This window comes from Delphinapterus leucas, chromosome 16 (genome assembly GCF_059928025.1).
Source record: "Delphinapterus leucas isolate spDelLeu-1000000601 "Yukka" chromosome 16, BTC_Dleu_Yukka2, whole genome shotgun sequence".
Classification (NCBI taxonomy): Eukaryota; Metazoa; Chordata; class Mammalia; order Artiodactyla; family Monodontidae; genus Delphinapterus; species Delphinapterus leucas.
Window position 1 is genome coordinate 12,632,467 of NC_143144.1, and position 20,153 is coordinate 12,652,619.

Below are 20,153 nucleotides of genomic sequence, written 5' to 3' on the forward strand. Positions count from 1 at the left end.
CATTTTGAAGCTTAGATAGCTGATAGTTATGAGGTGTCTTGTTAATTTTCTGTCACTTTCACTGACGATGTATTTCCTACCTCCGTCCATTTATCATTCACCTTTACATCAACCCTGTAGTCATCCATCTTCAGAAGTTACCTGATGCAGATTCAGTACTAGCTTCAGGTGCTAGTCTCAATCCTTTTCTTCTACCAAAAATAGCAAACCAGATCAATGTATAAATTAACCAATATGTATAAATTAACTAAGTGTAAGTTGTTGTTTGAATGCAAAATTGGTTTGATAGGAAAAAAAATCAATTAATGTAATGTACCAAATTAATGGAATAAAGGTAGAAAACACACTGTCATTTTAGTAGATGCAAAAAAACATTTGACACAATCCAACATCCATTCCTGATTTAAAAAAAAAAAACAAAAAACTTTCAGCAAACTAAGAATAGAAGGACACTTTCTTAGCCTGTGAAAAACGGTATCTACAAAAAACCCTACAGCTAACATTATACTAAGAATGAGAGAGGAGCTTCAAGATGGCGGAAGAGTAAGATGCTGAGATCACCTTCCTCCCCACAGATACATCAGAACTACATCTACACGTGGAACAACTCCTACAGGACACCTACTGAACGCTGGCAGGAGACCTCAGACCTCCCAAAAGGCAAGAAACCCCCCAGGTACCTGGGTAGGGCAAAAGAAAAAAGAATAAATAGAGACAAAAGAATAGGGATGGGACCCGCACCAGTGGGAGGAAGCTGTGAAGGAGGAAAGGTTTCCACACACTAGGACCCCCTTCACGGGCGGAGACTGCGGGTGGCGGAGCGGGGAGGCCATGGAGCCGCGGAGGAGAGCACAGCAACAGGGGTGCGGAGGTAAAAGCGGAGAGATTCCCGCACAGAGGATCGGGGCCGACCGGCACTCACCACCCCAAGAGGCTTGTCTGCTCACCTGCCGGGACGGGTGGGGCTGGGAGCTGAGGCTCGGGCTTCGGTCGGAGCACTGGGAGAGGAATGGGGTTGGCGGCGTGAACACAGCCTGCAGGGGGTTAGTGCACCATGGCTAGCCGGGAGGGAGTCCAGGGAAAAGACTGGACCTGCCGAAGAGACTTTTTCTTGCCTCTTTGTTTCCTGGTGCGCGAGGAGAGGGGATTAAGAGCGCCGCTTAAAGGAGCTCCAGAGACAGGTGCGAGCCGCGGCTAACAGCGTGGACCCCAGAGACGGGCATGAGATGCTAAGGCTGCTGCTGCCGCCACCAAGAAGCCTGTGTGTGAGCACGGGTCACTCTCCACACCTCCCTTCCGGGGAGCCTGTGCAGCCCACCACTGCCAGGGTCCCGGGATCCAGGGACAACTTCCCCGGTGTTAACTTCATTAACAAATGAAGAGGAAATAGGCAGTCTACCTGAAAAAGAATTCAGAATATTGATAGTAAACATGATCCAAATTCTTGGAAATAGAATGGAGAAAATACAAGCAACGTTTAACAAGGACCTAGAAGAACTAAAGGGCAAACAACAGTGATGAACAACACAATAAATGAAATTAAAAATTCTCTAGAAGGGATCAATAGCAGAGTAACTGAGGCAGAAGAACGGATAAGTGACCTGGATGATAAAATAGTGGAAATAACTACTGCAGAGCAGGATAAAGAAAGAAGAATGAAAAGAATTGAGGACAGTCTCAGAGACCTCTCAGACAACATTGAAAGCACCAACATTCAAATTATAGGGGTCCCAGAAGAAGAAGAGAAAAAGAAAGGGACTGAGAAAATATTTGAAGAGATGATAGTTGAAAACTTCCCTAATATGGGAAAGGAAATAGCTAACCAAGTCCAGGAAGCACAGAGAGTCCCATACAGGATAAATCCAAGGAGAAACACGCCAAGATACATATTAATCAAACTGTCAAAAATTAAATACAAAGAAAAATTATTAAAAGTAACAAGGGAAAAACAACAAATAACACACAAAGGAATCCCCATAAGGTTAACAGCTGATCTCTCAGCAGAAACTCTGAGAGTAATAACACACACAGGAATAACAAATAACAACACAACAAATAACACACAAAGGAATCCCCATAAGGTTAACAGCTGATCTCTCAGCAGAAACTCTGCAAGCCAGAAGGGAGTGGCAGGACATATTTAAAGTGATGAAGGAGAAAAACCTAAAATCAAGATTACTCTACCCAGCAAGGATCTCATTCAGATTCAATGGAGAAATTAAAACCTTTACAGACAAGCAAAAGCTAAGAGAATTCAGTATCACTAAACCAGCTTAACAACAAATGCTAAAGGAACTTCTCTAGGCAGGAAACACAAGAGAAGGAAAAGACCAACAATAACAAACCCAAAACAATTAAGAAAATGGTAATAGAAACATACATGGGCTTCCCTGGTGGCACAGTGGTTGAGAGTCCGCCTGCCGATGCAGGGGACACGGGTTCATGCCCCAGTCCGGGAGGATCACACATGCCACGGAGTGGCTGGGCCCGAAAGTCATGGCCGCTGGGCCTGTGTGTCCGGAGCCTGTGCTCCGCAATGGGAGAGGCCACAACAATGAGAGGCCCATGTACTGCAAAAAAAAAAAAAAAAAAAAAAAGAAACATATCTATAATTACCTTAAATGTAAATGGATTAAATGCTCCAACCAAAAGACACAGACTGGCTGAATGGATACAAAAATAAGACCTGTATATATGCTGTCTACAAGAGACCCACATCAGACCTAGAGACACATAAAGACTGAAAAGTGAGGGGATGGAAAAAGATATTCCATGCAAATGGAAATCAAAAGGAAGCTGGAGTAGCAATTCTCATATCAGACAAAATAGACTTTAAAATAAAGAATGTTGCAAGAGACAAGGAAGGACACTACATAATGATCAAGGGATCAATCCAAGAAGAAGATAAAACAAATGTAAATATTTATGCACCCAACATAGGAGCACCTCATTATATAAGGCAAATACTAACAGCCATAAAAGGGGAAATCGACAGTAACACACTCACAGTAGGGGACTTTAACAGCGCACTTTCACCAATGGACAGATCATCCAATATGAAAATAATAAGGAAACACAAGTTTTAAATGATACATTAAACAAGATGGACTTAATTGATATTTATAGGACATTCCATCCAAAAACAACAGAATATACATTCTTCTCAAGTGCTCATGGAACATTCTCCAGGATAGATCATATCTTGTGTGAGAAATAAAGCCTTGGTACATTTAAGAAAATTGAAATCGTATCAAGTATCTTTTCCCACCACAATGCTATGAGACTAGATACCAATTACAGGAAAAAATGTGTACAAAATACAAACACATGGAGACTAAACAAAGCACTACTTAATAACCGAGATACCACTGAAAAAATAAAAGGAAATCAAAAAATACCTATAAACAAATGACTATGAAAACACGATGCCCCAAAACCTATGGGATGCAGAAAAAGCAGTCCTAAGAGCAAAGTTTATAGCAATACATTCCTACCTTAAGATACAAGAAACATCTCAAATAAACAACCTAACCTTACATGTAAAGCAGTTAGAGAAGGAATAACAAAAAAAGCCCAAAATTAGCAGGAGGAAAGAAATCATAAAGATCAGAAATAAAAGAAAAAGAAATGAAGGAAATGATAGCAAAGATCAATAAAACTAAAAGCTGGTTCTTTGAGAAGATAAACAACACTGATAAACCATTAGCCAGACTCATCAAGAAAAAAAGGGAGAAGGCTCAAATCAATAGAATTAGAAATGAAAAAGGAGAAGTAACAACTGACACTGCAGAAATACAAAGGATCATGAGAGATTACTACAAGCAACTATATGCCAATAAAATGGACAACCTGGAAGAAATGGACAAATTGTTAGAAATGCACAACCTTCCGAGACTGAACCAGGAAGAAATAGAATAGAAAATATGAACAGACCAGTCACAAGCACTGAAATTGCAACTGTGATTAAAAATCTTCCAACAAACAAAAGCCCAGGGCCAGATGGCTTCACAGGCGAATTCTATCAAACATTTAGAGAAGAGCTAACACCTATTCTTCTCAAGCTCTTCCAAAATATAGCAGAGGGAGGAACACTCTCAAATTCATTCTACAAGACCACCATCACCCTCATACCAAAAACAGACACAGATGTCACAAAGAAATAAGACTACAGGCCAATATCACTGATCAACATAGATGCAAAATCCTCAACAAAATATTAGCAAACAGAATCCAACAGCACATTAAAAAGATCATACAACATGATCAAGTGGGGTTTATCCCAGGAATGCAAGGATTCTTCAATATACACAAATCAATCAGTGTGATACACCATATTAACAAATTGAAGGAGAAAAACCATATGATCATCTCAATAGTTGCAGAGACATCTTTCGACAAAATTCAGCACCGATTTATGATAAAAACCCTGCAGAAAGGAGACATAGAGGGAACTTTCCTCAACATAATAAAGGCCATATATGACAAACCCACAGCCAACATCGTCCTTAGTGGTGAAAAACTGAGATTTTCCAGTTTTTCCACTAAGATCAGGAACAAGACAAGGTTGCCCACTCTCACCAGTATTATTCAACATAGATTTGAAAGTTATACCCACAGCAATCAGATAAGAAAAAGAAATAAAAGGAATCCAAATCGGAAAAGAAGAAGTAAAGCTGTCACTGTTCGCAGATGTTATGATAGTATACATAGAGAAACCTAAAGATGCTACCAGAAAACTACTAGAGCTAATCAATGAATCTGGAAAAGTAGCAGGATACAAAATTAATGCACAGAAATCTCTTGCATTCCTATACAGTAGTGATGAAAAATCTGAAAGTGAAATCAAGAAAACACTCCCATTTACCACTGAAACAAAAAGAATAAAATATCTAGGAATAAACCTCCCTAAGGAAACAAAAGACCTGTATGCAGAAAATTATAAGACAGTGTTGAAAGAAATTAAAGGTGATACAAATAGATGGAGAGATATACCATGTTCTTGGATTGGAAGAATCAACATTGTGAAAATGACTCTACTACCCAAAGCAATCTACAGATTCAATGCAATCCCTATCAAACTACCACTGGCATTTTTCACAGAACTAGAACAAAAAACTTCACAATTTGTATGGAAACACAAGAGACCCCGAAGAGCCAAAGCAATCTTGAGAAAGAATAATGGAACTGGACGAATCATGCTCCCTGACTTCAGACTATGCTACAAAGCTACAGCAATCAAGGCAGTATGGTAGTGGCACAAAAACAGAAATATAGATCTATCGAACAGTATAGAAAGCCCAGAGATAAACCCATGCACATATGGTCACCTTATCTTTGGTAAAGGAGGCAAGAATATATAGTGGAGAAAAAGCCTCTTCAATAAGTGGTGCTGGGGAAACTGGACAGCTACATGTAAAAGAATGAAATTAGGACACTCCCTAACACCATACACAAAAATAAACTCAAAATGGATTAAACACCTAAATGTACAGCCAGACACTATCAAACTCTTAGAAGAAAATATAGGCAAGAACACTCTATGACATAAATCACAGCACGATCCTTTTGACCCACCTCCTAGAGAAATGGAAATAAAAACAAAAATAAACAAATGGTACCTAATGAAACTTAAAATCTTTGCACAGCAAAGGAAACCATAAACAGGACAAAAAGACAACCCTCAGAATGGGAGAAGATATTTGCAAATGAAGCAACTGACACAGGATAAATGTCCAAAATTTACAAGCAGCTCATGCAGCTCAATATAAGGAAAACAAACAACCCAATCCAAAAATGGGCAGAAGAGCTAAATAGACATTTCTCAAAAGAAGATATACAGATTGCCAACAAACACATGAAAGAATGCTCAACATCATTAATCATTAGAGAAATGCAACTCAAAACTGCAATGAGATTTCATCTCACACCTGTCAGAATGGCCATCATCAAAAAATCTACAAACAGTAAATGCTGGAGTGGGTGTGGAGAAAAGGGAACCCTCTTGCACTGTTGGTGGGAGTGTAAATTGATACAGCCACTATGGAGAACAGTATGGAGGTTCCTTAAAAAACTAAGAATAGGACTACCATACGTCCCAGCAGTCCCACTATTGGGCATATACCCTGAGAAAACCATAATTCAAAAAGAGGCATGTACCACAATGTTCACTGCAGCTCTCTTTACAATAGCCAGGACATGGAAGCATCCTAAGTGTCCATCGATAAAGAAGATGTGGCACATATATACAATGGAATAGTACTCAACCATAAAAAGAAACGAAATTGAGTTATTTGTAGTGAGGGGGATGGACCTAGAGTCTGTCATACAGAGTGAAGTAAGGCAGAAAGAGAAAAACAAATACCCTATTCTAACACATATATATGGAATCTAAAAAATAATAATAATAAAATAAGGTCATGAAGAACCTAGGGGTAAGATGGGAATAAAGACACAGACCTACTAGAGAATGGACTTGAGGATACGGGAAGCGGAAGGATAGTTGGCACAAAGTGCGAGAGTGGCACGGACATATACACTACCAAACGTAAAATAGATAGCTAGTAGGAAGCAGCCGCATTACACAGGGAGATCAGCTCGGTGCTTTGTGACCAACTAGAGGGGTGGGATAGGGAGGGTGGGAGGGAGGGAGACGCAAGAGGGAAGAGATATGGGGACATATGTAACTGATTCACTTTGTTATAAAGCAGAAACTAACACACCATTGTAAAGCAATTATACTCCAATAAAGATGTTGCAAAAAAAAAGAATGAGAGACAATCTTTTCTCCCTATGATAGAAAAAAAGACAAGGCGCTCAATTTAAAACTCAAAGTTGTACAGGACATTCTGGCAACTGCAATAAGGCCAAAACTAAATATAGAGATAAGTAATTAAAGACATCCAGATTAGAAGAGAAGTAAATTATGCTTATTGGCAGTTGTAGAAAACCCTATGCAATCCATGAAAGTAGTATTAGAACTAGTAAAGTGTTCAGCAAAACCAGAAAATATAAGATGAATGTGAAGTCAACTGTATTTCTCTATACTACCAATGAACTTTCTGAAAATGAAATTAAAATAATTTTATTCACAAAAAATTAATATGTAGGATTAAATTTAGCAAAAGAGGTACAATACGTATACAACAAAAATTACAAAACATTTCTGAGGGAACTTTCTGAAGAATGAACATGTTATCTTAAAGAAGTTAACGAAGATTTGAATAAATGCAGAGCCATCGCATGATCATGGATTGAAAGACTTAATATTGTTAAGATGGCAGTTCTTTCCGAGTTTCTCAGTCGATTCAGTTAAAATCTATTAATATCCACTCAGATTTTTGCAGAAGTTGATGAGTTGATCCAGAAATTTATGTGGGAATTCACAGGACCCAAAATAATCAAAAGTTTTTTAAAAAGACAGATATACAGATCAATGGAACATCATTCAGAATCTAGAGATAAACTCGTACAATTATGAGTCTTCCACATATTAACATATGCTCAATAAAAGAAACCAGACACAAAAGGGTTTAATTTGTAAGGCATTCTGGAAAAACTTCAAGAGTAGAAAGCAGAGCAGTGGTTGCCAGGGCTGGGGAGGTGGAAGGGTACTAACTACAAAGCACACAGGTAACTTCCTAGGGCAGTGGAGATGTGTATCTTGATTGTGGGCATGGATACACTACAGTGAACATTTATGAAAACTCAACAAGCCGTATACTAAAAAAGGGTGAATTCCACCGTAATTTTGTATTTTCTTCATGCTTTATCTTAAAATATAGAAAACAAGAATTGAAAGTTGAGGGATGTTTTTTTTAAATTTGTCTTTTCTGCTTTTGCCATTTCAAAGATAAAAGGTTTGAAAGGAGCACATTTATTTTCCCTTTGCTTATCCTGTTGACCAAACCTTATTCTCCAATGCAGGCAACCTAGTTTTCTACACTAGAATAGCTGACTTGCCATCACTAACAAAACCTCTGTCCCATGTACAGCTCCGTCTGTCCTTTTCTCGAATTTTTCTGCTCTCATCGAGTCCAAGTTCAAATAGATGTATTTTGGGAAGCTTTCCTCAATCAACCCAATTTGATGTGCACATCATCTCATTCTCTTCAGTAGCCCCCTCATTCAAATGTATGGAAATTTGTATGCATGTGATTTCTTTTATACATTGAATTATTTGTCTCATGTGTCACTTCATAAAGTTATATCAAAATTTATCTCATTCCATTGCTTAGTATACTTTTAGAAGAACAAGATTTCCTCTACCCAAGCCATATGAGCCTCATGGTGACTAGAGTCAAGCTTTGTACCAGGACCACTCTGTTAATGAGTTTGATAGTAATGATAAAAGAATAAATAGGACTCATTTCAGAATTTGTTTCTCATTATTTGGCCATTATTTTTTAAAAGCTTTGGGGCCAAAAACAGGAAAAAACTACATATTTGATAGAGATGATGAATTTAGATGAGGGAAATTACATTTTTTTCCCAGTTTTATGGAGAAATAATTGAATACGTCACTGTGTAAGTTTAAGGTGTACAGGAAAATTATATTTTAAAATGTTAGAGGATCATGAGAACTTCTGATAAGAAACTTAAAAAATAGTTTAATGGAACCAATGATTTTATTTAGGGATTGAGTATAACTCATATAGTTTGATCATGTCAGGTGTCATAAAATTTTAGAAGCATTTTCTGTGACTCTACTTAAAATAGAATTTTTGTGGATTAAGTGTTACAAGATACCATGCACTTAATTAATTCTAAGGAAAATATGTCTCGTTTTTACTTTGTCTTGTAGAAAAGAATGTCTCTAGAATGGGCTTCTAAGATGAATTTTTCTTACAAGATATGTAGGAGTTCACTCTACCTGATAAAGTTTAACGTTAAGATCCTAAAAAAAAAACAAAAAAAGCAACGTGTAATGAAAATTGGGAGGTTAAGTATGAAAGTAATCAGGAATATACTGGAAAAATGTAAGAGAAAGGATTGCCTGGTAGTTTAATATAATTTTGCTCTAAATGTATGCAGAATCACCTCTAACGAAATGAGAACAAAAAGGATTCAAGCAGATTCAGCTGAGATATTATTTATGTCTTTTAAATTTTCACTCTATTAGTTGCATGAAACAAAAGATTTATTTTTGCAAAATGCCCCCTTAATTAAAGCCTTAAATAGTAATATATTTGGGAACATTTTCATTCTCCTTTAGGGGGAAAAAAGGCCAAAGCACTCTGTTTTTAGAAAAGAAAAGCATTCTGTTCTTCCTATTCCTCAATTTTTATGTGAATATGATAATAAAACCTACTGAATAAAACCTCCATAATTAAGCTCAGTCTTCCTTGATGGTAGACTACTACATTAGCAGTGAGGCTAATCTTCCTGCCGCCTCTGTTGCCCCGTTGAGTATAGGCTGACTTGGCAGTTCTGGCTGGTTAGCTGGTTGTCCCCTGCTACTTTCCCTCACCATTACATGAGTGTCAGAATGGAAATGTTCGTTAGAGAACACACACACTGATATACGCTTCTACATCCTTAATCTTCAGAGCATTTTCACGTGTTTATTAACTTATTTTATCCCATTTCATAGATTGGGAAGTGAATCCCTGGCTAGATTACTGTCATATAACAACATCATCATGATGCCAGAATTTGCTGCCACCTCTCACCTCCAGAAGTCTACCTGTTATTTCTGATTTCAGGAACATTCTCTGTGACAGAAGATAGAGAAATTATTGTATGGTGGAAAGTGAATGAAATTTGGCAAAATTCAACCTAAGTTTGAATCATCAATTTCTTAATCTGTTAAATGAGGCTAATACATATTTTCAAGGTTGTGATAAGGATTAAATGATACAGTCCATATTTGGAACAGCTAGCATTTTACCTAGTTCGTGGGAGAAGATGACTAAATGATACAGAATAATAAAAATAATAATCTGTGCTGTAGTAAAGCTGTCATTGATTGAAGGGTGTAATACCACTGCTAAGAGCTGCTAAACTTCAGTGAAGACTTACTTAGGACATGCTGTCTTTCTATAAGCATGCTCATCCATCCAAAGATATTCCACTACCTTCCAGGCAACTGTGCTACATGCTGTAGATGCAGCAGTGAGCGAGCTTCTGCTCTCATGCAGCTTACATTCTAGGTGGATGTTTAGCATTTGCAGCCTGGGCTGCTTTTACAACTTTCTTCCACCAAATGATTATACTTTTATCAGAGCCTGAGCAGTAGAATTAATTCAGCACCAAATCTTTGTTGAGGGAAGGAAGATAGATTAAAACTTGGAAGAAATCTTTCTGTTAGCTAATATTGGTATTATGCACTCAGCATATCTGGGGCAAAAAGATCTCAATCTATCTGTCTCTTCTCTCCTAAAAGGGAAGTTCATCATGTTGCTGTCATATTACCAACTTTCAGTGGAACCCCAGTCACCAGGTCTTACTTGAGACCTTTCTTTCCTATCTAGTATATTTTAAGTCCTTTGCATTTCTTTTTTTCCCCCTTAGGCCCTGTGTTTCTAGAACCCCAGACCCACATTGATTGTGGGATCTACCTTGTGAAAACACTTTCACACTCTTGTCAGCAAATTCTTCAGGCTCCTTGTGTTGCCCTTGGGTTTTGCTTAGGCCTAAGAATCCTGTCCTATTGGGAAGATCTTTTTTCCCCTCATCCCTACATTTGTTTCTTTGTTTGGGAATCTCAGCAGTTTTCCTGGCCTGGACCTGTTGTTGGTACTTCTGAAGCTTGTTCCCTAGAATCAAGGAGTCAGCCTCATGGAGGTCAGTGGCTTTTGAGGGCAGGGCCATCGGTTAGGCTGGAGTAGAGGCAAGAGCTGTGAAAGAGGCTGTCATCCGGGCCTTTGGGTACAGGCTGTTGCAGCTTGACCTTGAACCAGAGGGATGCAGCCTCACCTGGAATTGCTGACGAGGCTGAGGCAGATTAGGTATCTTGAACAGCATGCACTGTTTTCAAGTTGCAAGCCTGCCGCGTGTATGAGAAAGCATGCTTTAGACTTCAGCAATGCATTGCTAGTTCCAAGCCTGTGAGGCGTCTTAAGTCTGTCGCTCCCGACTCCATTCTGTATTTGGAGTCCAGGAGGCAGGAATAACATTTGGTTTAGGGTTATGTGACTATCCTCATGGTGTCACGTTTCCTTCCTTGGATGAATTACCTAAATTCTAACCTTGGCTTTGGTTTTCCAGTTCCCAAAATGTCCAGAGGAGAACGTGGTTTGACTACTCCCCATTCTATCTCAGTAATTTATTTCTAGCTGAATAATTTACTTCTAGTCCTAGCTGGAGGACATGGTTACTAGCATTCTCTTGGCTAAAGGCATTCTCCTCCAATGGCAAACAGTCTCCACTGGGATGGGGAACATAGCTTCAAGATTAATACTCATGAGCTGTGACTGAGGAAGAAGGGAAACTTTGTGAAGAGTGCGTTCTACTAACTGGCTTAGAGTTTACTGGTGGGGCTGCCAGCCCGTGTTCTTACGTCCATCAGGAAGTTGGAGGCTTATGGAATTCAGCGGGTAACTGCCAGGAAGGTCAGTAATCTTAATGGTTGGCCTCACTGTATAAATGCATAGTTTAAGAACAATCTGTGTATATACGCATATGGTAGAGGAGTTCCTATCCAAAGCCTTTATCGTGCCCTCTACTTTAGGATTATTGCTTATTCTCTGTTTCTTAATAATATCCTTGATATCAATTTGTAAGTAACCTAAAACGTACTTTCTCTAATATATAAGTGGGAAGGCCCTCTTTTTATCCTTATTTAAAATGATACTTCCCTTGTTTAAATGTAGAGGTTAGAGGAGACTTGGGCTAAGAGAGACAGCTGTATGAAATGATGCATCTGAAGTACTGAATGCAAAAGCCACACTTGCTGCCACCCTAAGTGATGAGGTTGTCCTCTTTCTGCCCTAAGCACACAGTATCCTGTTGCCCTGTTTACTTGCAGTCTTTCTCACTTAGTCAAGAGAGATCTGAATATTAGTACTAAGGAATGCTTACCGCATTTGTCTTTTAACTGTGCCCTGGGATTAAAGGAAGTGCGATCACTTCCAAAGACTAAATAGCATTTGTGAAATTTGTAAATATTTTAACTCCAAAACATACCCGAGGCATCTCTATACCCAAGATACTAGGAAGCCCCTCAACTTTTTGAAAATCGTCATATCCACTTGAGCTAACTATGATTTCTGAATCATAAATCATTTCATTTCAAGACAAAACTAGGAAAGTATCCAAAGACATGCACGAAGATAGCCATCTAAAAGTCCAGGCTGGTAACGTGAAAAGAGAAAACCCCAACCTGAATATTTTCTATGCTTTTTTGGCTGTCTTCCTTCATACTGTGCTTCCAGGAAACCAAAGGCCTTTTCAGGTTTCAGAATCAAGAGTGCACGGGCTTCTCAAGTACTTGAAAGTAATTATGCATTCTAGCAGACAGCTTAGAAGTTGTAAGGGTGCCATTTCCATCTCAATGTAAATGCATATTTTGCCTCTGTGGATGTATTCCAGTAGAAAGCTTCCTCATTCCAATAGTGGGTCCTATGAGGTCTTAAGGTAATAATTAAGCTTGCTTTTCTTTCTTTGTTTTTTCTTTTCTTTCATTTCTTAGGTTTCAAAGGTGACTTTTAAGTTTGCTTTTCTTGGGTTCCATCTCTAATATTCCTAGCATATTTCAGGTGGCCGAGGTAGTCATAGACTGCTAATTTTGTTTCAGTTTGGTAAAGAAATACCCCTTTAACTACGCTGCCTGTTTACATATCTGTTGGTCTAGTAACAATTGTCTGTCTTTGTTTTTATCATCCATAAGTTAACTGGTACATTGACCCTATTGTCCCTCCTAACATTAAGGTTCAGAAATTACTTTGATTTGTTCCCAGACTTATCTGTTGCTGTTATTTGAGAATGTTTAAGTGAATAGCTCTCTGATATGGAATTGTGTTTTGAAGGATAACTTAATTCAGCTCCCAGATTCCACCACCCCACCTAACATCCTAATACCCTAGATGCTCAGGGTCTGTGATGTTCTGCTAAATTCTGCATTTGCAAAGAGTTCTATTCCCAGGAACCTTTATTTTACTATAAAAGAATTAGATTGAATCAGATTTGATTCCTACATTTGCTCACTCACTGGCTATTTGGCTGTAAAATTCACTTGGTAAGAACTGCAGCTTTTTAAAAGACGGATAGTAATAGCAATTCTGGAAGACATTGAAAAGAAAACAGATACGTGTGTAAAGCCCCCATCAAAGTGTTGTGCACAGGGGAAGGCACATAAGTAACACTGATTATGATGATGCTCCTGCTAAAAAAGGACAGGTAGAGGGCTTGCCTGGTGGCACAGTGGTAGAGAGTCCGCCTGCCGATGCAGGGGACACGGATTCGTGCCCCAGTCCGGGAAGATCCCACATGCCGCGGAGCGGCTGGGCCCGTGAGCCACGGCCGCTGAGCCTGCGCGTCCGGAGCCTGTGCTCTGCAACAGGAGAGGCCACAACAGTGAGAGGCCCGCGTACCGCAAAAAAAAATAAAATAAAATAAAAATAAAAAAGGACAGGTAGAAGAGGAAAAGGAAGAGAAGCGAGGGTTGGGGAGAAGCCGAAGAGAAAAAAGAAAGGGGAGAGCAGGAGCGTGTAGTGGCTGAAATAATGAGATTGTACCATTTGGGGAGGGCTTTCCAAATATCTCTTTCTTTCGTGTACATAGTTCTCACCTACAGTGCAATTACAAAGCATGATGAGAGACTCTGAAAGGTTGTTTTTCCTCTTTTTTTTTTTTTTTTTTAAAGGAGAAGCCAATAGAAACTGCTTTCCACTTTCTCTGTGTTGGCTTTGCCCTAACTTTTGACCTCCTTTCTGCATTAGCTCACCTCCCCAGCGCCGCTCCGTCTGACAGTTTAACCACTTCTGTACCATCGTGACAGCACTGATTCATAAGAGAGCCCTTTATCCACAGCCTGTCTAATGGTTGTGTCAACCCAATTAGATAATGTTGGAGTTTGGTTTAAAATTTAAATAGAGTTGGAGGCCGGCTGTCTCTGTTTTGTAAACTACATATGAAAAATAATCCACTGATTTTTGTCTCGTTAACTTAACTGTACTTTAGTTAAATTGAAGAGAGAAGAGTGATTGGAACGCTAGGAGAGCAAATGTAGACTAAACACAGAAGTTAATTTTCAGTACAACTATTCTTTAAACTCTAATAGCCAATAAACGTAAACATGAAGTGACAGTTGCCTCATTACAAATGTAAACACACATATAAACCTGCCCGGTAGCAATTTAAACCAGACTTAGAGATACACGTCCTACTTTGCTTATGCCTGAGCCTTTTTCACCGAGGTTGTCATTCTCTTTGGTTTATTATTTTCTACCTTACCACTGTGGCTATCAAATGCAGTTACTAAAATAGTTAAGCCTAGTGAAAAATAATGTTAGAGTCAACGAAGAAAGAAAAAATACTCTTCAAATAGTCTTCAAGTTATGGAAAACCTAGCTAAGATGTATATTTTCATCCGGAATATCACTATTTGCCTCAGACCTAACCATTAGTTTGCTCAAACCATGGATAAATCAGGCATTAAACTCTTGACATAATCATCATAGGGAAGAGAAGCCACCCACTCACACAGGAGGAGACGCTTCTGATTCCTAGATGAGTAGGTTTCATAGCTTTGCAATCAAGGTCACTTTCCTGCACCTTCACTGGTAAAAGGTGCTTTTGATCAAACAGAATTCTTTGAATTTTTGTACCTTTGTTCTCTTATAATGTGATGAGAATAAAAGAACATTATATGCTTCGTGAGTGGGTGACACTGATTAGAACTGCCTTCAGAGGAAAGTCTGAAACTAAAAAGAGCAGTGAGCTGGATAGGCTCTGGTGGGGTTAGTTTTCAGATAGCTGTCTGAGCACAAATCCACATGTTTTTGAGCCTCAACTGTTGCTATTGTCAAATATTCTCACCCTTTTTTGGATAATAACTTTTGACACTATTCTTTTTGAGGTTCTGCTGAAATAGCTCTCTCTTTTTCTCATATATATGTGTGTGTATATGTATCACATATATATAATATATACATATAAAACCTTTGTGTATAGGAGTTAGCATCATCATTTCTTGATTGCTTATGCTAATTGGGAAATATTAAAGTAAACTATGTCTGTTTTAATTAGAGTAGATGGTTTAAATGATTCCATTTCAAAGAAAACTTCACTCATTCTTATTTTTTAAATCAGCCCCTAAATGTTTCCACTCCTAACAGCAAAATAAATAAACGGACAAACAAACAGCTCTTTACTGAAACAATAGTAATATATTATCTTGCTCGGAGAAAAAAATGAGCTTTCAAATGTGGAGAAGGTCTAGGATGTTATCACCACTTTTAGAAATGTATATACATATCTGTTTTTTTAAACATAAATTTGAACTCAGGCAAATTTTCACTTGCTCAAATAAATTGATGAACTTCAAATAAGTTACCTATAATCGAAAATTTTATTATATGTATCACACTGTCTTCTAATTTTTGTTAAGCTACCCTATGTGGAACTGCCTGTAATTTTAATGAATCTATATGTAATATTTTGTATTCTGCATTTATGTACACATTTCCTTATATCAGCATAACTTTCATACTTATTATAGCAATAAAGCATCATATACATTTAACAGTGTAACATTCCATAGTGTTGAACTGATTCCCTTTTGTTGGGTTATGGTATTAATAATAGTAGTAATAACAGCTACCATTTATCAACTGTTTGCACAATTAGTGTCCTGTTAAGAACATCTCTTTACAATGTAGAGACCAAGCTTAGTTTCTTATATGGCAATGCCTAGACTTTAGAATTTGATATACTTAAGTCTCTACTACCTGTGTGATATTAGTCAAGAAAAAATTCTCTTGTTTCCTCACCTTCAATTTTCTCCTCTGAAAAAAAAAGAAAAGAAGAAGAATAGCTACTTAGAGGTTGTACCTGCCAGAGTCTGGCACATGGTAGATGTTCAAGATATGAGAGAAGTTTGTCAATGGTGACTACTTCTAAAGATGATTTAATAACCAAGTGTGTAAAATGAAGAGATTTGTACGATTTTGTGCATATTTCCAAATGGTGTTCCAGGATAATTAAGTGGTCAGGGTCACCAACAGTGTTCTAAATGTCCATTTTTTATGTATCAAATCCTCACCAACTTTACCTTTCCATCATTCTTTATTTATTCCTTAAGAAAATAATAGAGCCTGTTGTTCACCAAGCATTGATGAAGTCACTCTTTGACTCCAGGTTGCATCTTGCATGAAGGAGGTGCTGTCCATTCAGTAAGGATCAAAAGACTTGGGGGCAGTGTCCACTGCGAGGTCAGTGAATAGGCAGAAATGTAGGCCAAGTGTATGTGTGTGTGTGTGTGTGTGTGTGTGTGTGTGTGTGTGTGTGTTTCCATTGCCATGTCTGTCTTCCCCATGAGACCATAGTTTTTCCTCTTGATGTATCCTATCAATGCACTTGACCAAGATATAGCCTCCTGGGAAAGACACATGTAAATAAATAATAATACAGTATTAATCATAAAAATAGATTTAATGCGCAAAATCTTGTGGCTGTATATTTCTGCCTAAGGGATTAAGGATGGCTACAGAATTCCCTTCTGAATTAAATTCTTTTTCAAGTGAATACCGTCTTACCAGTTAAATAGAGAAGAGCCCAAAGTTAAAAGGTGTAGTCCACCTAGAGAAAATAAGGTGCAAAGTCAAATGTGACAGCATAGATGAGACCTACATGTCCGGCAGCCATTTTCCTACAGCTGTAATGATCGCGGTAGTTGATTGCTGTTAGAACAAGAGGGTGAGAAAGTAAGCAGGGCCAGAAAGAACATACGAAGCTGGTAAGTATCCTGGGCCTCCCATGTGACAGGCAGTATGCTGGATTTCTTATGCATATTTTGTCCTACAACTCTCAGAATAACCCTGTTGAAGAGGTGATGGGAATAAGACTTTGAATAGAAAGTAAGTTGTCCAAGGTCGTACAGCAAGAAAATAAGTGGAATTGATGTTCAGACCCAAGTCTTTGAGATCAGAACCCCTCTTCTCTTCACCAAGATGCAATTAAAGTTTAAATGGGAAACCACTTAAGTGTCATTCCATTTATTTGGGTGTAATTAACTTCTTTAAAGATAAATCTTTGGGATTTTATTCTATGTTGTCTCAAACTTCATCAAAAGCACAAAGCGGATGTGCTACAAAACATTATTTTAACTTTCTTTGATATCTTTCAAATGCAAATACTTCATCTTTGGTTTCCTTGTGTTATGTAGCAGATTCTTTTTTATATAGTCTTTGTGCTTTGTTTTGTTTTGCTTCATCACCTGTTTATCCATCCTTAGATATGGCCCACCATTTGCCCTTCTATGGGATAGACGGAGTGTCTTTTACCTGCTTAGGGTTTCTCCGTTTGCTCTTGTAATCTTCTTCTTCAGACCTTCAGCAAAAAAACAAAACAAAACAAAACTGGTTATCTAAGTTATCTGCCTTTCTTGAGGCGGGCACTTATGGGAAGAGAATCAGAGCCCTGGAGGTTTGATTTCCTTCATAAGAACTTCATTCTGCTATATTGAAAAATGACATCCTGGTAGCCAGATTTCTCCATCCATCCTCATTGGCCCAGCTTGTGTGCCAGATTGAGTGTGGCTGAATTTACCTTCCTTTCTGGTGCTTCCTCCAGGGAAGAACCCCACTGCCCCCAGAAAAACTCCTGCTATATTCTTAATATTGCATTGACCATGGGTCTTTGTACAGAAGTGGATTCCCACCTCCTGCTTCCAATCTGCCCTGAAGCAGCCCCTTTCTCTAGTATCATCCCCTCCAAATTGAGAACTAACAGTTTTCTAGACCAGAAATCAGCCAATGATTTCTGTAAAGGGTCAAATAGTAAATATATTTTAGACTTTGCAAGTCATACTATTTTTTTCACAACCTCTCAACTCTACTGTTGTAGCATGAAAGTAACCAGAGACAATATGTACGTGAGTGGCTGTGGCTGTATTCTCATAAAACTTTATTTATAGACTCTGAAATTTGAATTTCAAATAATTTACACTTATATGATTCTTTTAACTTCCTCCAACGATTTAAATGTGCAAAAACCATTCTCAGCTCACGGGCTACCCCAAAACAGGCAGCAGGCTATGGTTTGCCAGGCCCTGCCCTACATAGGCAGGGTGCTGAGACGCTGTTCGTCTGCAGGGTAAATTAGGGTCTGACCATCAGAGTCTCCAGTCTGGCTGCTTCTCTACAGCATCTCCAATCCAAAGCAGCACTTCTTAGTTTCCTGTGATCATGAAGTTTCTACCTGGAGTCTTTAGTCATTTCAGTTTTCTCCTCTGTTGGGATCTGACCACAGGAAAGGTGCTTAGGTTTTGTTAGCCAGCTGATGGCCGACCTAGAAGTGAAAGGTGGATTTTTTCTTTTCTCCCTCTCTGGAAAATTTTTGTTATTTTACCTTTTGCTGTTCTTCAGAAACCTCTCCAATTGAACTAAATTAAACTGACTACTGACTAGTTTGTAATTCTTTGAATGATTATATTTGAACTGCGTTCACATGATTTTTATATGTTTCTTCCTACTTTTTCCTGAGATTGTGTTGCAAACAGGAAGACAAGTTTGGCAAGTAAGTGAAAGGACTGACAAAGCGAAAAGTGTGACTTGAGACAAAAGATATATGCCAATTCCTACTTCTGTTGTTGCTGTTACTCATTTATTTACTCAGCAAATATTAGTGTGTGCCAGGTACTGTATCCCAAAACAAGATCTCACTTTACATTTTGACATACAAAGATGAGTAGAATACAGTGCTTGTCTTCTAGGGAACTACAGGGGAAACAAAGATATGTCTTTATGTAATCCTCTTGGTATCTACTTTTTATATCACAATTTACATGGAGTACAAGTAAGCATAGGAAAAAGTGTGTGCTTGGCACACTCCACATGATATGGAGAAGAAGCATAAGCTATAGAATAGGGACTTGGACCAACTGCCCTGCTCCTCTAAGCCTTAAATGTTGTAAAGTGAGGAGATTACCTACATTGCAGTTTTGTTGTCAAGACTAAATGAAATTTCATACAGAGATGTGCTATAAATGCTCAGCACATAGCCCCGCCCCCCCAAAAATTTACATCAGAGTATGTTAATTTTTTTGGTTTAGTTTGTTATTGATAAGTTTATAGCCTCCAGTAATGTGATACCAGTTTACTACTAAATTTATTACTTCCTAATTGCTACATAATCACTAAATGTATTACTTCTTTACTGACTGTACAGTGTGTTTCCACTGCTATATTACTCATAATATGGAAAACAGAGGTGTGTAAATTAAAGCTCTTTCATTGGATTGCTTGTCAGACTTTTTTTTTTTTTTTTAATGCTGCAGGTTGGAAAGCTGCTCTTGGGCAAATGGTATGAAATGGTGTTTACTGACTGTCATCTCTTTGTGTGCCTGTTTAGGTCTGAACAGTGATGGCGCTTGTTTCAGTTAGGAGTCGCTCAGTGGACTGTGGATTGACTGAACTGTGCCCATTCCCATCATGATGTACACCACCAAGGCTCCTCACTAGTAAGTATTCTCTATTCAGTATCATTTACATGGTTATATATTGAGGTCTTCAACACAGTATGCACTTACCTTGCAAGAAGTGTACAAAATACTTGCGTTTGTTTTGCTGTTATGAAATTGGCTAGACTTAGTCTATGTACCAACCAACTGCAAAAGGAAAAAATAGGTTTAGATGTATCTGTTATGTATATGTGTGCATATTGATATGGTAATATATATGTATCTAAATAGGCAGAGTTTAGAAGTGTAGAATTTTACCTCTCTTTTAACTGAATAAAAAGTTTCAGTGTCTTTTGGTTCTTTAATATCATATAAATCAGTGTAAGCCTGAAAATTTTACTTAGTTTAATATTGTGAAACAGTTCAATTTTATTGCAGTTTTATCTAACAGGGTATCTAATGCACTTTCACTTACACAAGTATCATACCAGTAATTGACATAGGTTGTTTATGGTGTCATTGAAAGGAAATTCTACTCAATTCCCTTAATTTTAGTTCCAGCTCCAACATTTATCATCTGACTAGTCCCTTAAAT